Below are 25,349 nucleotides of genomic sequence, written 5' to 3'. Positions count from 1 at the left end.
GAAAGGCACTATATAATAGATAGATAGATAGATATGAAAGGCACTATATGATAGATAGATAGAAATGAAAGGCACTATATGATAGATAGAGCCTTTCATATCTATCTATCTAATCCCACACCCTGATGACTGGATAACCTTCAAAAGAGAAAAATAAGTGAATCCTTTGTATCCCTTGGACATTTAGGGTGCACCATGCTGGAGGGATATTAATTTGAAATTTGTACCCCATCATGACCCCAAGCCCAGCCCAAAAGCCCCTCAGAGTTGCACCGAGTACCACACTATGTCATTTTGAGAGCCCCATGACAGCTCCTCATCAGGCACACATGTCGGCTCACACCCGAGAATTACAAATGAGGCCATCAAGAATTCCAATTCCTTCTATTACAAGCAACGTGATCCGCATGGCCGAAGTGTGGTGGGGGGGTACCTGACGTCAGTAACCACAGGCAGCTGGCAGCAGCTTAAAGAAAAAAAAACAATAATTAAAGACTTTTAATTTCAGCTTTCCCAAAAGGACATGTGGCTCGCTGTCACAAGACTCTGCGGTGTTAAATAAACGTTGGCAGACAGAACTCGGAGAGGCCAAACGAGGACGGCAGCATCAAGGTCAGCTGAAAGGCAGCAGCCGAGGAGAATGAGGGGCTGGCGCTGGCCCCTGGCACGTACTGTACATGACCCCGGGTGGCTTTCCTTTTATCATAAGGCAGGAGAGGACTGCATACGGAATTAAAGGTAATGGCTCCAATTGCTCTGCCGTGCCTGCTTATTATTATTTTTTGATTGTTTTAACTGGCATAGTTTTCAAACGTTTTTAAAATCAACCCACTCTGGCTGACCTGTAATGCTTGCTATAATAAAAAAAAAATGTAAATCATGATTAATTCCGGCGAGGCCTACTAAAGCAATTTGTGCAGCATTCTTATTTTAATTCAGCAACCTTTTGTTAGTCGTCACTTAAAATTTCCTTCTGCCAATTAATAATGGATTGCCAGCCTATAAGAGCTGTTTACAACAGTGTTGACAACTTGCACTCTGATTGGTATGCATCCAGTAGGTGACGGCAAATCAAAAACTGGACAATTGAAGTCGAGGACATAAAATGGACGTGTTAACATTCAGACCACGGCTCAGTCGTGGATCCCGGCTCTAAAACAGTTGTAACAGACAACATGGGTGAGCTGGCATCCTGGCCCGAATGGATGGTCCCTTACCTGGCCGGGAGGTCTTTTTAATAGAAGGATGTGGGGTGGACGGGCATCCCATCCGGGTGAGTTAGTGCTTAAGTTCCAGGTTGGGAGGCCGTTATAATGGATGATCAGGGGGGGAGACGGTACAATGAGTGGATTGGCAGGCATCCAGTTTGGGTGCCCGCAGGGCTGCAGGGTAGTTGGTGGGCAGCAGACCCGATGGGGTCCTCAGGGAAGCTGCTGTTAGGCAGACTCTTCTATCATGGAGAGGTTTGTCTGACCTGGAAGTGCTTCCTGCATGCAATGTAAAGCATGTGAAGTAGTCCCGGGTCAAGTATGAAGGAGGCTAACTCTGCTTCACCTGGGGAGTCGGGAATAGAAATAATTTACATTTATTTAGCCGACATCTTTATCCAAAGTGATTTAAAACATTTGCGATACAATTATTTGTTTCTTTTTCCAATTGGAGCACAGGTAGGTAAAGTGACTTGCTCAGGGTTAACACTGTGGTGTTAGTGGTGGGATTTAAACTCACAACCTCAGGGTTTGAACTCCAAAGCCTTAACCACTGCACCTAATTTTAATTTACCGGTTATACAATTTTGAGAAATGGTCATTTTCATGGGAATTATTACATATGCATTATTTTCACTTTTACTTTAAAACTTTAGTAAAAACAATATTTGGAATTAGGGTGGCATGGTGGCGCAGTGGGTAGAGCTGATGCCTCGCAGTTCAGAGAGCCAGGTTCGCTTCCCGAGTCCTCCCTGCGTGGAGTTTGTATGTTCTCCCCGTGTCTGCGTGTGTTTCCTACCACTGTCCAAAAACATGCAGGATAAGTTCATCGGCGATCCTAAATTGTCCCTAGTGTGTGCTTGTTGTGTGTGTGTGTGTGTGTCCTGCGGTGGGCTGGCGTCCTGCACGGGGTTTGTTTCCTGCCTTGTGCCCTGTGTTGATTGGGAATGGCTCCAGCAGACCCCCATGACTCTGTTGTTCGGATATAGCAGGTTGGATAATGGATGGATGGATAGTTGGAATTAACTTCTTTTTAAGATCGCATTGAATTTTGATTCCGTGTTTGGACTTACATCGTGACAACGCAGCATATAAGTGAGTGAATATTGTTTCCTTCTCTCTAATAAATAAACCGACTTTCTCGAATGTTTGTCCATGCTCTTTCTTCTTCGATTTGTCGTTGACGTGTCATCAAGAATGTATAAAATTATTGTCCCGATAAAATTTCTAACAGCTGACAGCGCAGGAAGTGTGTCTGCCAAAATCATTCACACAACTGAGAGGTTAGATGGCGATGGTCTTGTTTGAAAACAGTTGTAAGTAGGGCGTAACTTGAAAGAATCTCACGTTAAAAGTCTCCGTCTCATGGGACTACATACCGTGCCAATGTTTTTGGAATCTTTTAATTCAGGCTGGCAACATGAACTAGACGATCTACAAGTCTCCGACTTAAAGTTGAAATCTGAACAATATATTCGATCTCTTTTCGCTGTTTAATTATTTCACCGAGTAATAATTTCCTTTTGCTTGCGCTAATGCAATCTTTACTATCCTTTCTTTTGAGACTTTCAAATTTTTGTACTTCCATTATCTCTAACCTGCTGTGCATGTGTACCGATCCAACGTTTTTAGAATCTTTTAATTCTCGTGGGTATGTCTCTTCATTGGAAAGAAACACTGCTTTTCCCTGATGGCAACACGAATTAGACGATCTACTAGTCTCCAAATTAAAGTTGATATCTGAACAATATATTTGATCTCTTTTCGCTGTTCCATTATTTCACCGAGTAATAATTTCCATTTGTTTGCGCTAATGCAATCTTTACTATCCTTTTTTTCAGACTTTCGAATTGTTGTACTTTCATTATCTCTGACCTGCTCTGCATGTCTACTGCGCCAACATTTTTGAATTCTTTACGACATTCTACTCTGTCATCTACTTTTTGTCCTTTATTTCCGGCCCCAGGTGTGGTTAAATCTCTTTCTCGCAGGATGTATAAGTATCTCTCCGAGAAAATCACGTCTCGTCTCCTTCCAAGATTTTTTTTTATAATAGAGAGACGAGGTAATATTCTCCCTTTTCCAATCCTTTGTAATTTCCCCAGTGTGCAGTGACTTCCAAAAAATATAAGTTTATATCTGTACTCACTTACCTCCTTATGCACTCAAGGACAAATACTATCTGGTCCTGGTGCGATATCAGCCAATTTAGTCTAAGCAGCTCTTCTCTCTCTTCAAGCCACTTGGTACCTCCTTAGTAGTCAATTTGCTACTATTTCAATACAAGTGAAGACCTCAAAGGACTGCCATTTATCTATACTAATGCAGTCAGATGGCATCCAGAGGAAGGCAATACAGTGGAATCTCGGGTCACAAACGTTTTGGACCACAAATCGGGTTACGACCAAAAAGTTTGCCAAACTTTTGCTTCTGTTCACGACCACACACTCGGGTTTCAAACAAGCCAGTTTCCCTTCTGGTTCGTACACACCGATGACTTCCGCATGTGTTCAGTCTCTCCCTTTGCCTGTGCAGCAGGAGAGAGAGAGAGCGAGCGAGCGAGCGAGACACACACGAGAGAGAGACACACACACACGTGACACACACACACTCGCGAGAGAGAGAGGGCTGGCCGCATAAGGCCGATGCACCGGGCTTGTTTTTAAAGAGACTGCTTCGAGCATTGTTTTAATCTCGTCGTATTTAATGCAGACTTTTTTCCATTGGATTTTAACCTCCACTTCACTTCTGTTTTAATGGGATCATTTATTTATTGAGGGATTCTGAAAGCACTGCACTTTCTTTAATTTAGTCTTTGTTTTTGATTCTTGTTTTGCTGATTTTAATAAAAGCACTTGGCACTTTTTGCACCATCCGAGTGCTTCACTGTCGTGCGCATCGGTAACATTACAGACGGTGACGGGAATAAGGACACCCGGAAGCAAGATGGGAGTGTGCAACGAACCTGCATCGTCACAAACTTTACCTCAAAACTGTACTCTCCTCTCCACCCAGTTCCTCCTCACTTCCTTCATGTCATAACTCGACTCATGCAAGGTTAGTTTTCTTGGTTGTTTATGGTTAGTTTTTGTATAAATTACGGATTTATCAAATGTTCATTTTTTTACCCGTGCTTAAAACTCATTAAAAGAAAAGTGTTTACAGCGAGCGACTCGTAAGGCTCTATCGCGAACTCAGTGTTAGTTTTCTGTGTTGTTTAAGGTTTTCTCAGTGTTTTTACATTTAGTTTACTATCACACTGTGCATTCTATGGTATAATTAACTATTTTTGTGCCTAAAAATCTTTAATAAAATATATATTTACATACAGCTCGTACGGTCCGGAACAGATTAATTGTATTTACATACAATCCTACGGAGGAAATTACTTCGGGTCACGACCAAATCGGGTGGCGACCAGAGTTTTGGAACGAATTACGGTCGTGACCCAAGGGTTCCATTGTAATTATTTTGGCTGCCAAGGCACAAGACAAAATAACTTAAAATTCAGGAGGCTTAAGCCTCTAAAAGAAGAAAGATTTGAGGCAACAAAGGAACACTGCAAGAAACCCATGAAGATAGTAGGTGACATACGCGTGTCTGAAAAGGAAAAGACAGGAGGGCACTGGCAGAACATGTGGAGAAAAATAACAGGTAGACCAAGGGGACAATAAGTGACAAAGAGGCCCATCAGATGGCACTGACAGGGAGTAGGATAAAGTCTGTATAATAATAATATTTAAAGGAGAAGGAGGAGGAAAACATAAGGCAGGATAGTGAGCTAAGCTGTAGGTAACAGTGGTGACCGAAATGCATGCAAATCCCGTTTAAATGAAAGTCTGCTGTGTGTACGTTAATCTCGTCTGAATTGTCTGGTTTGTAATTTTAAACAGTGGAGCAGAGGCATAAATCAAGGAGAAATGCGACTTCGTCCCAAACATTATGGGGGGCACTGAAACAGAAAGTGGGACGTTGCTTCTTCATTCCCTTGTAAATGTAACGCAGGTTAACGAGGTGTTAAGTATGAAATCCTGCTGGAAATCAGAGAAGATCGTAAAGTGAAGGGGATGCAGAAGGCCATTCTGTACTCATCGCGTTAGAATGTGTGATTAAAATTCAATGCAAATTTGACATTTCCCACGATTTCGAAAAAAAATAAATAAAATTGAAATGTTGGCCTTAGCTTGTGCCCTCCTCGGTTCTGCCTACATATTATAAGCTGTCACTTCTGTGGCACATTTTTCTTGTTTGTTCTTGGTATGACATTATTAAGTAAAATCTGCTTCGGGCGATCGCCCCCGAAGTGTCACATCCGTGTTATAGAAACTCACACCGTGCTCCAATTAGAAAGGACAACCTGAAACATCAAGAGGCCGAAAAGCAGCAGTGGGCTGATCACATAATGGATGGCACCAAAAGAAAAGCAGGTCAGTAATCACAAGAGGACCACACTTACTTTCGTAATTCCATGCATATCTTAATCTACTTTCACAACCGTGTTATTGATTTAAACGAATTACAGAATAATCACCTGCCAGAATTTTATTTTACCAATTTCACTTGTCAGGGGGCGGCAGGGTGGCGCAGTGGGTACCGCTGCTGCCTCGCAGTAAGGAGACCTGGGATTCACTTCTCGGGTCCTCCCTGCGTGGAGTTTGCATGTTCTCCCCGTGTCTGCGTGGCGATCCTAAATTGTCCCTAGCGTGTGCTCTGTGGTGGGTTGGCACCCTGCCCGGGATTTGTTCCTGCCTTGCGCCCTGTGCTGGCTGGGATTGGCTCCAGCAGACCCCATGACCCTGCAGTTAGGATAAAACAGACTGGATAATGACTGACTGACTGACTGACTGACTTGTCAGGTCAGGTTAGGTTAGGTTGGGGAGCCTGCACTGGTACAGCGCGTTGAATCACACACCATATGACAAAATAACTCGGGATCCCGTTTGGCAATATCCCTCCCATCCCATGGCAGACAGGCGGTAGGCTGTATTGGGGAGCCAAAGACTTTACAAACAATCTGGTATTTAAATTCAAATAAACACACAACAAACTTCTGGTTTTTTTTTTATTTTTGCAGATATGCACGAAGGCTACTAAGTAATCTGAATCTTGTGCTTAACATGCCAACGTTAGAAAAGTGCGACAAGATGCAGATTCAATTCTTACTCCTTCACTAAAAACCACTAACTGGACTAAGCGGGATCAAACGTGGATGAATGTATTTTTTCAACAATGTAATGTATTTCTTGTATGTACGGAAAAAGAGAAGACAAAGTCATTCTTCTGATTAAAAGTTTTGAGCTACAAGAGAACCTAGCAGAGAAATATACTTGCGGATTCTCACACAAAACTTCACTAATTTTCAATATTTTACTAATCCTATCAAATGAATTCACTCTTACGCACCAAACTGTGATTCTTCAGAATACCGGATACCAGTCTCACCCTCTGGAAATGACCCTCCATCTACCGCAGGTTGGTGTTATGTGGGCATCACCTTGGCCTGGTCCAGCCATTTGGGTCCTCAACAATGAGGGTCCTGTGAGCCGGATCAACCTCGGGTAATCGCGCCTCATGGCCGTGGTGCCGTAACTGACAGGTAATGTGCCTCATTCAGGACTCCATGAGCAACACAAAGTCAAACCAGCGGTACCTAAAGATTCTCGGAAGAAAAACAAGAGTCTAGTCTTTGTCTCAGTTCACTGGATAGCATCCAGGTCTCACAAACAGGAAGCACCAGGACTCTAAAGACTTGGACCTTCGTCCTTTTAAAGAGATATCAGAAGCGCCACACACCTCTTTACAGAGACTTCATGACCACCCCATGCTCCACCAATCCATCTACAGACTTCATAGGAAGAGTCACCAGAGACACGAATGACACCGCCGAGGTAAGTAAACCTCTCGACTAGGTCGACACTCTCGCTGCAGACAGACACACTGCTGATGGTCGTGCCCAAGAGGTCATTAAAGGCCTGGATGTTGGTTTTTATCAGGACCATCACAAGCTCAGACACTCGAGAGCTCCAATCAGAGCCTCCACTTGGGCAGTCACCTATTATTATTAATTTGCACTCGTATGTAGATGACACCCAGTTATACCTTTCATTTAGATCAAATGAAGTTTCTCAGATGTTGTCTTTAATTAGTTGTGTTAGTAAACTAAAGGAGTTCATGGGTGAGAACTACTTGTCTTTAAACACCAATAAAACAGAGATGTTAATTGTTGGAGGGAATGACGCTGATCACAGCAATATTTTGTTGCCATTTAACTCAGTTGGAATCACCATTAATTTTACTGAATCAGCCGGCAATCTAGGAGTTATCTTTGACTCTAGCAGATCATTTAAAGCGCATATTACAAAGTTGTCCAAATCAGGTTTCTTCCATCTTAAAAATGTTGGGAAATTAAGGCACTTTCTAAATAAACAGGATTCTGAGAAATTAATTCCTGCATTTATCTCTAGTAGGATTGACTACTGCAATGCGGTGTTCACTGGCTGTTCAAACTGTTCTCTATACAGCCTCCAGTTAACTGCTGCTGCAACAATTATTACAAGAACAAGAAAATATGAACTCATAACTCCAATTCTTAAATCCTTACACTGGCACCCAGTTAAGATTAGGGCTGATTTCAAAATCCTCCTTTTAAAATATAAAGCATTAAATGGCCGAGGTCCGGCTTACTTGACTGAACTTATCACGACTTACAAACCTGAGCGCACATTAAGATCTCAAGATGCCGGTCTGCTTATGATTCCAAGAATTAATAAAATAACGGTGAGGGGAGTTCGAGCTTTTAGTTACTGGACCCCCTAAACTGTGGACTGGTCTGCATGCTACTATAAGAGATGCCCCTTCGGTCTCAACTTTCAAATCCCTGCTGAAGACTCACTACTTCAGTTTAGTACACCCTGACTAGAGCTGCTGATTAACTGTACACACTGCATCTCTGTTGTTAGTCATTAACACTAAAACATAAGTACAGTGGAACCTCGGTTTACGAGTAACTTGGTTTACGAGTGTTTTGCAAGACGAGCAAAAATTTTTAATAAATTTTGACTTGATAAACGAGCGATGTCTTGCAATAGGAGTAGTATGGATACACTTTGTCTGCTGAGCGTCATGTGATCACAACTGAGTTGATGGTGGTTCTCTCTCTCTCTCTCTCTTTCCTTATCTCGCTCGCTCGCTCATCGCGTCTTTTTCTCTCTCTCCTTATCTCGCTCGCTCGCTCGCCCAGTGCTGTCTTTTTCTCTCTCTCTCCTTATCTTGCTCGCTCGCTCGCTCATTGCGTCTTTTTCTCTCTCTCCTTATCTCGCTCGCTCATCGTGTCTTTTTCTCTCTCTCCTTATCTCGCTCGCCCAGTGCGTCTTTTTCTCTCTCTCCTATTCTTGCTCGCCCAGCGCTTCTCTCTATTTACAGGGCTTCTCTCTCTCTTCTTATCTCGCTCGCCCAGCGCCTCTCTCTGTTTACTACAGCATTGTGACTGTGTGTGTGTGTGCGCTGTGAAGTGCGAGTCCTCATCTTGCTCCCCAAAACACGAAGCTGAATCTCAGTACTTTAATACCAGTTTATTCAGTTTGAAACAGAAACAGCGCTGTTATTTATTGCAGCGGGATCTTTATAATGTTCATTGATCTTTTTGGATGCGCTTATACGGCGAACTGCTACAGCGCTGGGAGACTGCGATTGCTTTGGGACACTCTTCAGCGTGTCGTCCCGTTGGGTGGAATTCCACATGAGTTTAGAAACTCACACCAGCCATGATTCTTTTTAAAGGTAAATTGCAGGTTAATTTTTATTATGTATTTTACTTTATATTTTGTATTAATCCTTTTTATATGAATAGTTTTGGGTTGTGGAACGAATCATCTGAATTTCCATTATTTCTTATGGGAAATTCGCTTTGATATACGAGTGTTTTGGATTGCGAGCACGTTTCCGGAACGAATTATGCTCGCAAACCGAGGTTCCACTGTACCATGATAGTTAGAATTTGATACTAACCCTCACCTATTCCGTTTCTCTTCTCAGTACTCAAATGTGGCACTCAGTGCCACGGCCCGCCTGCCTAAGGTAAAGTCATCCCTGATGGAGGATCGCAGGAATCATGGGAAAGTGGGGTCCTTTCATCGGATTAGTGCTATTTCAGCTGTGGAATGGTCAAATGGGGGAGGCAACTTGATGAATGAGGTCTCCAGGACGTAACACAAATCCAAATCATATTATGGGATATCATTGACTGTTAAATTCTGCTCCGTACTTCTAAAATTTTTATTTTTATACTGTATTGAGGATTTGTTCCGTTCGGTGTATTGTATTGTATTGTATTGACCCCCTTCTTTTTGACACCCATTGCACGCCCAACTTACCTGGAAAGGGGTCTCTCTTTGAACTGCCTTTCCCGAGGTTTCTTCTATTTTTTCCCTACAAGGGTTTTTTTGGGAGTCTTTCCTTGTCTTCTTAGAGAGCCAAGACTGGGGGGCTGTCAAGAGGCAGGGCCTGTTAAAGCCCATTGCGGCACTTCTTGTGTGATTTTGGGCTACACAAAAAAAAATTGTATTGTATTGCATTGTATATTGGGAGTGTCAGCAGACACCCCAGACTGACAAATTAAAAAAAAAAGGATTTTTTGGGGGAATTTCCATGGACAGAAGTACTCAGATCCATTGGCCCTGTGGCTCAGGTGAGCGCATTCTATTTATCGTTCATCGCTGAGATGTTTCCACACATTGTTTAGAGTCAAGCAGTAGTCAGTTCAATTGATTGGACTGGTTGATGATCTCATGGCTATTATTGTGACACAGGCACATACTGGAATGAGGTAGACACCCTAATGGACTTCACCCAGGGATTTTAATGGCGACATTACAGGCATAGACTTATGAAACATTGAGTTGAAATGTACATCGTTTTGCCTCAACTGTACATCTCACAGACACATCAGGTTCATTAGACCAGAGCTTCATAAACTACTAGCCGTCCCCCCCCACGGCTCCACCCACAAAGTAGTGAAACAGGACAACCTTTAAAAATCAATAAACAAAAAAGAACACTCCAAAACACAGAGGTAGACCGGCTCCCCACTCCTGATGTCACGCTTCCCCCTCTTCCCTTGGCCTGCAGCCTCTGTCTTGGATCAGAGCGAATATGTCACTCCTGCAAGCAAATTGTGATTCTTAGCGTGAGGAGAGAAGTCGCAAAATCAACTGAAATGTTCAAGCAAATTCTAGAAATAAAAACCTGATCTAAATCAATTAAGTAGTTCTGTCATTCACTAGCTAAGCGGATGTAAGATACGCCCCGAAGCAGGAGCGCGAGTGATGAGGGCCCCGATCTCTCCTATCGGCCCACTGCGTGTCTCTCGGATTTGCACAAATAAATCAGTACTGCAAGTGAACTCTCATACTTAGCGTGATGAGAGAGAAGTCGTAAAAATCAACCATATTGTTCAAGCAAATTATAGAAGAAAAAACCAGAAGCAACCGCAGGGTCCCAGCGCTGTAGCAGTTCGCCATAAAAGCCAATCCAAAAGATCGCAGACATGCTATAAGCGCCTGCCGTCGATGAGTGATACAAGGAAAATTATAAATGCAGGGTATTACTTGGCCACTAACCTGGCCCCGACGCTGTCTGACTGCTGTGTCTGTGTATAGGAGAGTGGCAGATCCCGTTACAGTAAATAACCGCGCTGTTCCTGTTTCAAGCTGAATAAAGATGGTGTCGCTAAAGTAGTGAGACTCAGCTTCGTGTTTTGGGGTGCAAGTTACAACACACGTTACAACACACACACGTGGTCAAAATGCTATAGTAAACAGTATACGCTCGTACAGATGTTGACTATATGAATGAGGCACGCCGACTGAGACTAAGCATGGGAGACGATTACCCACAATGCCGCAGCGAGAGAGAGAAATCCACTATCAGCTAAGTTGTGATCACGTGATGCTCGGCAGACAAAGCGTATACGTACTTCTCGTATTGCAAGACCTCGCTCGTTTATCAAGTCAAAATTTATTAAAAAGTGTAGCTCATCTTGCAAAACATCCGCAAACCAAGTTACTCGCAATCCAAGGTTCCACTGTACTTGGAAGGTAAGTGAAGAGAAAAAAAGTGAAGGACTGAGAATTACTCCTCCATTTTAGCCTTCAAATCTTTTGGATGATATCCTCAGAAAGGGGAAGAAAATCTAGGATATAAGAATTAGGGCTCGTTTATACTTCACGCTCGGAATGCGTACGCGCACACATCATGGCTGCCATGCCTTCCCTGCGTTCATATGACGCGTCCTCTGAGCAGGTCGTCAGAAATTAACACGACGCGTGCGGGAGTTGCAGTACCAGCAAAAAGATGGGGGATACCGTGTGTTAAAAGTTGGAATGTGACGTCAGAGTCTGTGGTTACTATCAACATGTGACAGAAAGCCGCTTTGCAGAACCTACAAGAACGATGTGCGGGTTTCAATGTTTGATGAATGGTTCAATGTGGTGAAGCAAAATACCGACTTGCAAATACATTCGTGGTGCTTTCATATTCAAGTGTCACATATTCCCGATCGTAATGACACGATGATACATTTTCAAAGTCCCACATACCATCTTCTGTGCCGTCTTTTTTTTTCTGAGGCGTCCTCCTGAACTGACAGCAGCGGCAGGCAGCAATAGATCGCCACACAGAACACATTAAATGTTTGATATTCCAACTCTATGCACATTTGGAATTCTAAGATTTATACGTGACTATCAAAATACCCGCGCTTCGCCGCGGAGAAGTAGTGTGTTAAAGAAGTTATGAAAAAGAAAACATTTTAAAAATAACGTAACGTGATCGTCAATGTAATTGTTTTGTCACTGTTATGAGTGTTGCTATCATCAAGGATTTGATTATCATTATTTCTTTCAATCAGGTTTGTATTTGGAGGATGTGTTGTGTTCAAGTTTATTCCATGTTTGTCAACCGTTGTAAAGATAACAGGTTTCATTCATCGAAGTGCTCAAATCGCTACTCGTGAATCTAAGATGTTTAACAGGCATTCCCGGTATTTAGTTGTTGATCTGCCTGCGAATATATAGCAGCAGCGTCTCTATTAAGTTGTGGAATTGCCTGCGACTATTTAGCGACAGCGTGTCTATTAACTTGTGGATTTTTCTGCGAGTATTTAGCGACAGCGTGTCTATTAACTTGTGGATTTTACTTAGAATATTTGGCGGCAGTGTCACAAAGTTGTTTTCATCAAGCTGCATCAGAAAATGTACCACAATGTCTGACACTCCTCCTTTTTACTGTTTTCTCACAGCTTGGATTGCTGCTGTCATAATCAGTTTAAGTCTCATGGTTTGTTTCAATTACGTGACATTCGGCATCTGTCAAGCGTTGTAAGCATACAACCGGCTTCATCGATAACTTCGCATCCAACTTTTGAGAGTTTAAACATTCATAAACATCAAAGTGTCCACTACTGAAATCATCACCTGTCAATCTAAGATGTTTAAGGGGCATTGGCGGTTGTCGAAAGGTGTAAAATATTTGGCCATTTCGGTACACTTGAAAGCACCAACCGAACAATTCAGCGGCAGCCATCAACTCACATGCAGATCCACAGGTGAAGGGCTTAAGCATTCCACTCTTCTAGTGCTCCTGTGTAGTCTAATTATCTCCTGTACCGTCATCAGTCCACACCTTGAACCTGTCCCAGTCATTCAATACATAAGACACAATGTTCCTCCGGATATCAAGAGTGAGCCTCATATGGCCATGTAATATGTAACAAAGAGAATGGAAAAGGCAGGTGCCATCTCCGGGCATGGAAACCACTCGGTAAGTGACAGTTCTTTGATCGATGGTGATCAGCTCGATAGACATCTCACCACCCAAATCGCTACTCGTGACTCTAAGATGTTAAACAGGCATTCCCGGTATTAACTTGTGGATTTGCCTGCGAATATTTAGCAGCAGCGTGTCTATGAACTTGTAGATTTTTCTGCGAGTATTTGGCGGCAGCATCACGAAGTTGTTGCCGTCTAGCTGCATCAGAAAATGTACCACGACGTCTCACACGCCTCCTTTTTACTGTTTTCTCACAACTTGGATTGCTGCTGACAGACGGCCTTATATAGGCAGGTAGCCAACTACGTGGGAGGAGTGGTGATGGGGGACGCAACTCCGCCTCACACGGCGACCGAGCTGCAGGCTATGGCCGTATATATGTACGTAAGTAGGATTCAGTTATGACCGTTACGCGTAGAATTTCGAAATGAAACCTGTTTAACTTTTGTAAGTAAGTTGTAAGGAATGAGCCTGCCAGATTTCAGCCTTCTACCTACACAGGAAGTTGGAGAATTAGTGATGAATGAGTGAGTCAGTCAGGGCTTTGCCTTTTATTAGTATAGAAGATATCACTTTCATGATGAAATGCATTAAAGTATGTATGTTACATTTTACAGACAAATCATTAATTTCGTTTAAATAATGAACACTGTTAATAATTACACACATGGGGGTGACACGGTGCTGTCTCTCAGGGAGTCACGTCGGTGGTATTCCCTGCCTGGAGTGTGCATGTTTTCCTGATGGGTTTCCATAGTGTGCTCTGGTTTCCTTCTAAGGATAATCAGATTTGGTGACACTAAAATGACGTCAGTGTGCATGTGAGTGCTTGTATTCACATTGCGAAGAGCTGATGCCTCGTCCAGGGATTGTTTCAGCCTCGTGCCCAATGCTAGCTGGAATGGGGACATCCCTGGACTGCATGGATTTAATCATTAAACATCATTTTCAGAGATAGTGAGGTAAGGTGTCAGCGGAATTTAATGGCCGTTCCAGGCAATTCACAACACAGCGAAGCCGAACCTGTTCTCACCGTGATGATATCTCACACTGCCACCTGGTGGATTCCTCCAGATTTACGTAAAGTACGCGCGCAAGTATAAACAGCACAACGTTTGCATAGCAGGAGCGTCCGCTGCAGCATGAGTCGCGTTACGTGAAGTATAAACCTGGCCTTACCTGACATAGCAGATTTAAGGCAGTAACAAGCAATGAAATTAAATTATTGGCAGGAATTGCTTTCTAATTAAGCAACCGGGTTAGAACAAAAACCAGCAGCCACTGCGGCCCTCCATGACTGTGATTGAGGATCCCTGGTTTAAACTACAGTCAAAAAGTATGTGAACCCCTAGGAATTCTCTCTATTTATTTCTAATTCCCATATTAAACCTGGTCGTATCTTCATGTCAGTCACAATAATGTACAAAAACAGTCTCCAATAACTAAAAATACACAGATTTTCAGAGAACGTTTGACCATATTAAATAAATCATTCAAACTGTGAAACCGAAGGTATGAAAAAGTAAGTGAAGCCTAAGCGAAGGACTTTTTAAAAAGCTCACTGCAGTCCGAATTTAGCACACCTGGAGTCCATTTAATGAAACAAGTTCAGAGGTGCGGCCCAGAATGACTTTGATTGATGATAAACACTATAAAGTTTGAGACTGAGCTCTCAGCATACCCAGACTGGACTCATGCCTCACACAAAAGAGCTGTCAGAAGAGCTACAATGGAGAATTGTTCATCTACGTAAGGCTGGAAAGGGTTACAAAGTCATCTCAGAGATTTGAGATACTCATCAGTCTACTGCTGGGCAAGTTGTCCATAAATGGAGACAGTTTGGCATTGCGGCTACTCTGCCTAGAAGTGGGTGACTTGCCAAGATGACCCCAAGAGCACAACGCAAAGTCAGCAATGAGGTCAAGAAGAACCCTAGAGTGACAGCAAAGGACTTGAAGAAGTCATTAGAACTGGCTAACATCTCTGTTCAGGAGTCAACTAAACGCAAAACATTGAACAAGAAAGGAGTCCATGGCAGGACACCAAGAAGGAAGCCACTGCTATTAAAAAAGAACATTGCTGAACGCCTGAAGATTGCGAGAGAGCATTTGGACACTCCACAACGGTACTGGGAAAATGTTTTGTGGAGTGATAAACCAAAATTGAGCTATTTGGGAGGAACAAGCAGAGCTTCATTGGGTGTAAAAAGGGCACCGCATATTAACATCAAAACATCATCCCTACAGTAAAGTATGGTGGAGGAGGGAACATCAGGATTTGGGCCTGCTATGCTGCATCAGGGCCTGGACAGTTTGCCATCATTGAGGGAAAAATGAATTCACAAGTTTTATCGACAGATTCTCCAGGATGATGTGAGGGTGTCTGTCCGTCAACTCAAGCTCAGAAGAGGCTGGGTGATGCAACAGGACAATGAGCCCAAACATCGCAGCAAATCCACAGCACAGTGGCTTCAGAAGAACAAACTCGGCCTTTTGGAGTGGAGCGGCCCAGTCAGAGCCCAGATCTCAATCCTATGGAATGACTTGAGGAGAGAGAGCCACGCACAGACGACAACCCAAGAATATGGAAGAGTTAAGGCAGTTCTGTAGGGAAGAATGGGCTCAAAACTTGATGTGCAGGTCTGATCTGCAGTTACAGGAAGCGCCTGGTTGAGGTCATTGCTGCCAAAGGAGGGTCAACCAGTTATTAAATCCCAAGGTTCACTTACTTTTTCCACTACCACTGTGAAAGTTGAATGCGTTTGTAAAATAAAGACATGAAAGAGTAGAATTTCTTGTGCGTCATTGGCTTAAGCTCATGGTGTAGATCAGTACCTGTGAGTTAGATGAAGATCAGATCACTTTTAATGAGCAATTCATGCAGTAAACCAGATCATTCCAAAGGGTTCACATACTTTTGACTTTGACTGTATAAAAATTGACATTTTTTTTTAACCACATCCATACTTTGCGGATTCTTACAATAGGAACGTAACCCCAGGGTTGTACTGTATTGTGCTATTTCTCACTACTCGAAGCACTCAACATGCATGGAGGGCCTGGGAAGCAAACCCACAATCTCCTTTCTGCAAAGCAGCAGCGCTACCATTGCTCACACAAAAAAAAAAAGTTGCCCACAACGTTTCCCCCCCTTTCTTAAAGACAGGGATGGCAGACATCATCACATTTCCATTTATGCGCGAGCCTGTGCCGACCACAGAAGCCTATAATCTTCATGAGACTCGAGTAACTTGAAAAGAAACAAAATCGCTTTCCGGCTGCACTCCTATCCCGACATGTCCAACTGATGAATTTTCAAAGGTACAGAAAGCTTATCCATCACGCGCCTGCCTTTCCTTTCTTCCAATTTAAAGGCCCTGTGCAGAGAGAGGCTGTCAGCTTTGAAGCGGGCTGGATAAAAATGTTATACGTCCTGAAAGCACAGTGGATATAAATTGCATTACACCTCCGAGAGAGGAAAAGGAACTCAAATAACTTTCGCACCTCATCTGTCATTATTTAATAATGCCATATACTGTATATGTACCGCTCCGAGACCTCTAACCCATTAAACAGAGCTGAAATTATTACTTCCCTTGAAACAGGACCAAATACATTTCTCCCTTGTGGTATTAGTGCCCAACTTTCTGCTTCTCTCGGCAGAATCATAAAAAGCATAATAAATACCACTAAAAGGCCAATAGGAAAAACTTTTCAGAAGTCTTACTTCTTCAATAAATCCATCCATCCAAGTATCGCTCATTCAAGTCCAATGGCAGGGACCCACCCCAGAGTGTGAGGTGCACAGGCATGAAAGAGAGGAAGGAGACGGGACTCCACCAGAAATCAAGCCCACCTTTCATCAGAGCCGAAACGTAAATACAAAACTAAAAAGTCAAAAGGAGAGCAGCTAAAGATCCATCCCTCCCTCATCCAACCTGCTATATCCTAACTACAGGGTCACGGGGGGTCTGCTGGAGCCAATCTCAGCCAACACAGGGCACAAGGCAGGAAACAAACCTCGGGCTGGGCGCCAGCCCACCGCAGCAGCTAAAGATCTTTTATCAAAAAACACTATCACTGGTCATAAAGATTTTTAAAATGTATACATAAACTTAGACAAGTAATACAGTCGTGGCCAAATGTTTTCAGAAAGACACCAATATTAAAGGGGCAGTGGTGCCGTGGTAGCGCTGCTGCCTTGCAGTATGGAGATTTGGGTTCACTTCCTGGGTCCTCCTTGCGTGAAGTTTGCATGTTCTCCACATGTTTGCGTGGATTTCCTCCCACAGTCCAAAGACATGCAGGTTATTTGCACTGGCAATCTCTAAATGGTCCCTAGTATGTGCTTGGTGTGTGTGTGCCCTGTGGTGGGCTGGCACCCTGCCCAGGATTTGTTTCTGCCTTGCGCCCTGTGTTGGCTGGGATTGGCTACAGCAGACCCCTGTGACCCTGTAGTTAGGATATAGTGGGTTGGATAATGGATGGATGTTCTATATTGGGTGGCACGGTGGCACAGTGGGTAGTGCTGCTGCCTCACAGTTAGGAGACCTAGGTGCGCTTCCCGGGTCCTCCCTGCGTGGAGTTTGCATGTTCTTCCCGTGTCTGCGTGGGTTTCCTCATACAGTCCAAAGACATGCAGGTTAGGTGCATTGGCGATCCTAAACTGTTCCTAGTGTGTGCTTGGTCTGTGTGTGTGCGTGCCCTGCGGTGAGCTGGCATCCTGCCCAGGGTTTATTTTGTGCCTTGCACCCTGTGTTGGCTGGGATTGGCTCCAGCAAACCCCCGTGACCCTGTAGTTAGGATATAGCAGGTTGGATAATGGATGGATGGATGGATGGAAGACACAACCTGTAAATGGGCGGTGGCAGAGTGGGTAGCGCTCCTGCCTCACAGTAAGGAGACCTGGGTTCGCTTCCTGGGTTCTCCCCGTGTCTACGTGGGTTTCCTCCTACAGTCCAAAGACATGCAGGTTAGGTGCATTGGCGATCCTAAATTGTCCCTAGTGTGTGCTTTGTGTGTGCGTGTCCTGCGGTCGGCTGGCATCCTGCCCAGGGTTTGTTTCATGCCTTGTGCCCTGTGTTGGCTGGGATTGGCTCCAGCAGATTCCCGTGACCCTGTAGTTAGGATATAGTGGGTTGATTGATGGATGGAAGGATGTTCTATATTGGGTGGCACGGTGGCACAGTGGGTAGTGCTGCTGCCTCACAGTTAGGAGACCTAGGTTCTCTTCCTAGGTCCTCCCTGCGGGGAGTTTGCATGTTCTCCTCGTGTCTGCGAGGAGTGTGTGTGAGTTTCCTCCCACAGTCCAAAGACATGCAGGTTAGGTGCATTGGCGATTCTAAATTGTCCCTAGTGTGTGCTTGGTGTGTGGGTGGGTGTGTGTGTGCGTGTCCTGCGGTGGGCTGGCATCCTGCCTAGGGTTTGTTTCATACCTTGTGCCCTGTGTTGGGTGGGATTGGCTCCAGCAAACCCCCGTGACCCTGTAGTTAGGATATAGCGGGCTGGATGACAAAAATATTAAATGGGCGGTGGTGCCGTGATAGCACTCCTGCCTCACAGTAAGGAGACCTGGGTTCGCTTCCTGGGTCCTCCCTGCGTAGAGTTTGCATGTTCTCCCCGTGTCTGCCTGAGTTTCCTCCCACAGTCCAAAGACATGCAGGTTAGGTGCATTGGCGATCCTAAATTGTCCTTAGTGTGTGTTTGGTGTGTGTGCCCTGCAGTGGGTTGGCACCCTGCCCAGGGATTTGTTCCTGTCTTGCGCCCTGTACTGACTGGGATTGGCTCCAGCAGACCCCCTGTGACCCTGTGTAAGGATATAGCGGGTTGGAAAATGACTTGACTGACTGACAAATATTACATTTTCACAAAGTCTGCTGCCTCGGTTTTCATGATGGCAATTTGCATCGACTCCAGAATGTTCTGACGAGTGATCAGATGAATTGCCATGAATTCCTTGGCAAAGTCCTTCTTGTAAAGTGGGACAGTGGGTATAGAAAAGAATCCCCCCTTTGAAATATTTCCATTTTTTTTGCTTTACAGCCTTAAATGTAAACACACAAACTAATATTTTTGCCAGCTTTACTTACTCAATGCAATCAATAACATCCAAGTGAAAGACATCACAGCTACAGTTCAGAAGAATTTTAAATAATCAAAAACAAGAAATCCTGAGATTAATAAAGCACCCCAAACTCAATGAGGTGTCAGTGTCCACCATTCCCATTGCGGTTACTGGCTTCCTCCCACCTGTCATCAGTTGTAATGAGTGTGATTAGTGAAGCTGTTCCTGGTCCATTCATTCCCTTCCTTGGCAGAACAAGTGACAGCAAACACCTGATTATGGGTGGCCAGCCACTTTCAAAAGTTCTCAGGGATAGAGCTGTGGACGGACATAAGGCAGGAGATGGAGACAGAAACATCTCAAAGGTTTTATCAATCCCAAGGAGCCCAGTAAAGTCCATCATAAAGAAGTGTTTGGTACAACTAGGACCCTCCAAACTGGACGGAAGACCAAGGAGGAAACTGGTTAAGAGAGGCTACCAGGAGTCCAATGGCCATTTTGAAGGATTTACAGGATTTGATGGCACAAAGTGGTCATTAATGGTGTGCAGGTGACAACAATTTGACAAGGGCTCCACAATTGTGGCTTGTTCAGGAGGGTCGCACTTCTCAAGAAAGGTCACATGAAGGTTTGTCTGAGCTTTCCCAGAATGCACCTTGAAGATTCTGATGCCAAGTGGAAAAAGGTCTTCTGATCAGAGGAGACCAAAATCAAACTATTTGGCCTCAACACCAAACGTTCCACCAATGCAGCCCACCATCCACAACACAGCATACCTACAGTAAAGCATGGAGGGGGCAGCATCTTGTTGTGGGGGACCTAAGGACTCTCGTTAGGTTAGAAGGAAAAATGGATGGGGCAAAATACTTGAGGAAAACCTGCTACCCTCTGCCAGAAAGTTGAAGATGGGCAGAATGTTCACATATCAACACAACAACGAGCCGAAGCAACACAGCAAAATGGACCACCCAGTGGCTGAAGGAGAAAAAAGTGAATGTCCTGGTGTGGCCAGTCAGAGCCCAGAGCTAAATCACAGTGAAAATCTGTGGAAAGATCTGAAGATAGCAGACCAGCAACACTCGCCATTCAATGTGACTGAACCTGAACAGTTAAACTGTAAAGAAGAGTCAGCAGATATTACTCAATCTAGGTGTGCAAAGCTGATAGAGAAGAATCAACAGACTCAAGACTGTCATTAAAGCAAAAGGTGGGGTCAACAAAATGACATTGACATTGGGGGGGGTCCTTTATTAATTTCAGTCGGTCTAGTTTTTGATTTTTTATAATTTTTCTGAACTGTAGCTGTGATATCTTTCACTTGGATGTTAGCGGTTGCATTGAGTAAGTTAAGCTGGGAAGAAATATTTTCTGTGTATGTTTTCATTTAAGGCTGTAAAGCAAAAAAAAAAGGGAATATTTCGAAGGGGGGGGGATTCTTTTCTATACCCACTGTAGATGCATTATATAGCCATCAGTTTTCTAAACTCACGTTATCCTGAGCTGGGTCATAGAGAAGCCGCAGCCTATCGCCACAAGCACAGGGCACAAGGCAGGGGCAGACTCTGAAACAGGGTGCCAGTTTATCACAAAAACACACAAACATGAATTCAAATCAAACACGTTTATAAATATAAAAGTGCACAAAGAGATACTCTCAGCATTTTGAAACAGCCCTCCACACCCCTCGACATTGCATATCAGCAGCCCCCATGTCCATTAGCAGCTGCTGGACCCGGTGAGGCCTCAAGCTTCATTACACACATCACGTTGCCATCAAGTGTGTGACTCCCCAAACAAAGTTCCACACTTGCACCGTTACTATAAATTGAAGACCCACACGGCTCCCTCTTACTCACAACATGACAAGCCCCCCATCGTTTAACTGCAAATGTGACAAACACATATCTACATAAAATCAGAAGGAACAAAATGAAATGGCCATGGCCTACCTTCGGACAGATAATCTAACAAACCAGGGACGTCTTCAGTCATGGTCGCGTCGAAAGCCGAAGCACACGGAGTCGGCTAATGAGAACAGATTATTAAGGCTTCATGTATGATTAAAATGCAAGACTGGAAAATTGACTTCAGTGAGCAGCCAGGAGTCTCATAAATAAACCATGCAGAATATTTCTGAATGATAACAAAACCTTTCAGGAATGCTGTGGCCACAGACCGTGCCACCAAAGCCCAGGGTCTCATTAATCTTTCCGGCAGATTAATTCGATATCCTTTAAACTTGTGGCGCCCCGGCGCTACTAAACCGAAACAAAAAATCTTCCGATTAAAAAGCCACAGTTAACACAGAGCTGCCCTCGGCACCCCCCTGAACCTCATCCACACCACGACCTCTTAGAAGATTAATTATGATCGCTAGCAGGATATTGTCAGGTAGTGAAGAAGGACAGGAGATGGTTAAGGAATCACGCAGCCCTCCATGTTATTTGTTCATATCATTTTCCCATCACGCCCCTTAATAAGTTTACATTTCAGAAGAGAAATCCACAAGATGCCTACACACTCACCGGCCACTTTATTAGGTACACCTGCTTGTTTAATGCAAAATATCTAATCAGCCAATCACCTGGCAGCATTTAGGCCTGTAGCTATTGTCAAGATGATCTGCTGAAGTTCAAACTGAGCATCAGAATGGGGAAGAAAGGCGAATGAAGTCACTCTGAATGTGACATGGTGGATGGTGTCAGACGGGCTGCTCTGAGGATTTCACAAACTGCTGACCTACTGGGATTTTCATGCACAGCCATCTCTAAGGATTAAAGAAAAAAAGGGAGAAAAAAAGGAAAATATCCAGTGAACGGCAGTTCCTTGTTGATGGCAGAGGTCACAGGAGAATGGCCAGACTGGTCTGAGCTGATATAAAGACAACAGGAACTTCAAATAAGCACTCGTTACAACCGAGGTGTGCAGAAGAGCATCTCTGAACACACAACACGTCGAACCTTGAACTAGGTGGGTTACAGCAGCAGGAGACCACAGCGGGTGCCACTCCTGTCAGCTAAGAACAGGCAACTGAGGCTACAATTCACACAGGCTCAGCAAAATTGGGCAACAAAAGATTGAAAATACGTTATCTGGTCTGACGAGTCTCGATTTCTGCTGAGACATTCAGATGGTCAGGTCAACAATATGAAAGCAGGGATCCATCTTGCCTTGTATTAACGGTTCAGGCAATGGTGCAATGGTGTTAAATGATATTTTCTTGGCACACTTTGGGCCCCTTAGTACCAACTGAGCATCACTTAAATGCCACAGCCTACCTGAGTATTGTTGCTGACCATGTCCATCCCTTTAAGATTGCAGTGTCGCCATCTTCCGATGGCTCCTTCCAGCAGGATAACGTGCCACATCACAAAGCTCAGATCATCTCCAACTGGTTTCTTGAACATGACAAGGAGTTCACTGGACTCCAATGGCCTCCACAGCCACCAGATCTCAATCCAGTCGAGCACTTTTGGGAGGTGGTGGAATAGGAGATTATTATTGTGGATGTGCAGCTGACAAATCTGCAGCACCTGTGTGAGGCTATCATGTCAATACGGACTAAAATCCCTGAGGAATGTTTCCACCACCATGTTGAATCTATGCCATGAAGAACTACAGCAGTTCTGAAGGTAGAAGGGGATCCATCCGGGTACTAGCAGGGTGTACCTAATAAAGTGGCCGGGGAGTGTAAATATTGTAATCAGTTTTGTTTTAAAAAAGCAAACCGTCATTCCAAGTACCCCTGGAGTAAGAAGTGAATAAAGAGACTCCCTGTGCATCTTGGGAGGCTGAAGGTGCCAGCTTGTGGATTTCTACAGCACCTTCTAATAGCAACCATCACTCAAACAGAAGGGTGGGATGGGGTGGAATTGGGGCAGAGGGTAACAGGATGTGGGACAACAGGGTAGGATGGAGAAAAATAAGATGGAAGGGGGTTGTGGGGTGTGGACCAGTTTGGCTTTATGATGCCTGTACCATCGACAGTCTGGAACCAACATGAGTCGGGGCAAAACAGGAGACACGCGCAAACAAGTAGTGGTGCAAAGTGCTCAAGTGCTTTTGGTTAACATAAACCATATTGCAAAAGTGAAGCTCCATCCATTAAATAAAGAGTTAATAAAAGTTAAAATCACTTATAAAATCATTATTCTATTAAATCCGTACAGACATCTAACTTCTCTTTCTCTCCCAGCCCATCTTCCATTCTCCATCTCCCCCAGTTCACTCTGCTTGGGTCTTGCAGCCACGGTCTCAACCTTCATCTCTTGCCTCCATCAACGTCTGCCATGATGCCCCAAAGCCAGACCTTCCGTCTTCTTCATGCCATTCTGGCACCCTAGGAGGGCTCCTCTTTCATTCCTTCCTCCTTCTAGTGCTCAGCGGGGAGACAATCTGCCCCTGATGCTTCGCTTCTCCACAGGACCACCGACCACCTGCTCCCCATCTGCTATCTCCCCGATTCAGCCTGCTTCCTTTCACGGTTTTTCTTTCCCCTCTTCTTCTGCTCAGGTTCTCCCCTTAAACACCAGTGGGCACAGCGCCCTATAGTGGCCATCTGTGGAGTGGCGATGTGGGGCAACTGACCTAATTAAACTATCAGCTCATCGCCACACCGTACAGCCCGCGCCTGCCCAGCTCCTTAGACCCACACCCACCCACAAGTCGTGCTGTTTTTCTTAACAGGCCTTAACCCAAATGTGCCTCCCAACACACGCATACGTAGATTTTAGTAAAAGACAATGACTTTCTTTGTAATCTTTATATATATACAGATGTGAAGAAATGCGTTGGACCCTTTCTCGAAAACAGAAGCATTCACAGAGATGAAATAACTTAAAGCTGGAAAAAGTCATTGGCACCCATCATTGTGTATTTTGTAATTCGCGAAAAATCAGAATTTGTGTTTTGAGTTTGGATTCAACAAAATATTTCAAATAAGAACACAAAATGTTTTGTAAAGAGGGATGGTCCAAAATACCTTCAACCACAATCCAGACTCTCATTGGAACCTACAGGAAGCGTTTAGAGGCTGGAATTTCTGCAGAAGGCGGATCTACTAAATATTGATTTCATTTCTTTTTTGTGATGCCCAAATTTATGCACCTGCCTGATGTTGTTTGAACAATTATTGCACACTTTCTGTAAATCCAATAAACTTCATTTCACTTCTCAAATATCACTGTGTGTGTCTCCTATATGATAGATTTAACTGACATTTTTTATCGTAACAACCAACGATTTATACAGGAAAATAATGACAATTAACAAGGTTGCCCAAACTTTTGCATCCCACTGTGGAAGAAGTTAAGAATCTTTACGTAGAGTGGAAGAAGTAAAGAACTTTTAAGTACAGAAATAACTAAATTTTCTCAAGAAAAGCTAAATTTAGAGAAGATACATTTTTCCTTTTTTTTGCCTTTTATTCTACGTGTGTAACTACTTTTTTTTCTTTATTCTTGTGTGGATTATTTGCTTTTAACTTTCACTAAATATTTTTAACAACAAACTTTTGGACAGAGAGATTTCTTTCGGCACGCGTTTTACCCGTGCTTGATCTCGCCTTATACTTCGACGGCTACACCCACCTTACTGGAGCTTTGAAGATGTCCCCAAAGCGTGATTGCTTGACACCTTTTTAATTCTTTATTCAATGGGGTAAAGAAGGTGGAGGTACTGCAGCTCTTCATCTTGTTTGTTTGGGTCTGTTATATTTATAATTTGTTCTTTTCATCTCCCGGTGTCTTTCATTCTCCTCATAACTTTCATGAACCTGTGTGTGCACACATAACAGCGGCTCGATAACGTCACACCTTGAATGTCTGGTGGCCACGTGGCAACAATCGGACACATTGCTGCTAACCACAGCAAGGCCTCAGCCTGAACACGAACACCAAAAATGTTCTAACACATGTGGCACACGGCTGGGGGTGGTACCACGGGTAGAGGGCTTTGAAGCTCAGCCCTGTAGGGGCCCGTGGTCACCACCATGGGGCGTCCCAATGCCTACCTCAGCACTTCCGCCACACCCGGAAGTGCTGTGGGGAAGAGGATCGGGGACATCCGGAGTTCTTCCGGGTACGCAGCCGGCACTTCCGTCACACGAGGGAGTGCCGGTGGAAGATTGTCGTGAAGCACCTGAAGCACAACCGGGTGACTTTAAAAGGGGCCGCCCCCCCTTAGATCAGGGCTGGAGTCGGGTGAGGAGGAAGACAGAGCCTGGTGGAGAGGAGTGGAGACGGCCTGAAGAGT

At 44.1% G+C, this 25,349-nt stretch overlaps 1 protein-coding gene and 1 long non-coding RNA gene across 2 annotated transcripts in view; one reads left to right on the top strand and one right to left on the bottom strand.

Annotated features, from left to right (window-relative positions):
- The window catches only part of efr3a (EFR3 homolog A (S. cerevisiae)), a 306,258-nt gene that overhangs the window by 201,020 nt on the left and 79,889 nt on the right, over positions 1-25,349 (bottom strand). The window lies entirely within an intron of this gene.
- Positions 435-24,086, top strand: LOC120529811. The gene is made up of 3 exons (XR_005633814.1): positions 435-738; positions 6,283-7,096; positions 23,293-24,086. It is a non-coding gene; the product is annotated as an uncharacterized LOC120529811 (long non-coding RNA).

The sequence above is a fragment of the Polypterus senegalus genome, chromosome 5, assembly GCF_016835505.1.
Source record: "Polypterus senegalus isolate Bchr_013 chromosome 5, ASM1683550v1, whole genome shotgun sequence".
NCBI classification, from domain to species: domain Eukaryota; kingdom Metazoa; phylum Chordata; class Cladistia; order Polypteriformes; family Polypteridae; genus Polypterus; species Polypterus senegalus.
Note: the sequence above shows the minus strand (reverse complement) of the source record. Positions and strands in the feature narration are given on the sequence as shown.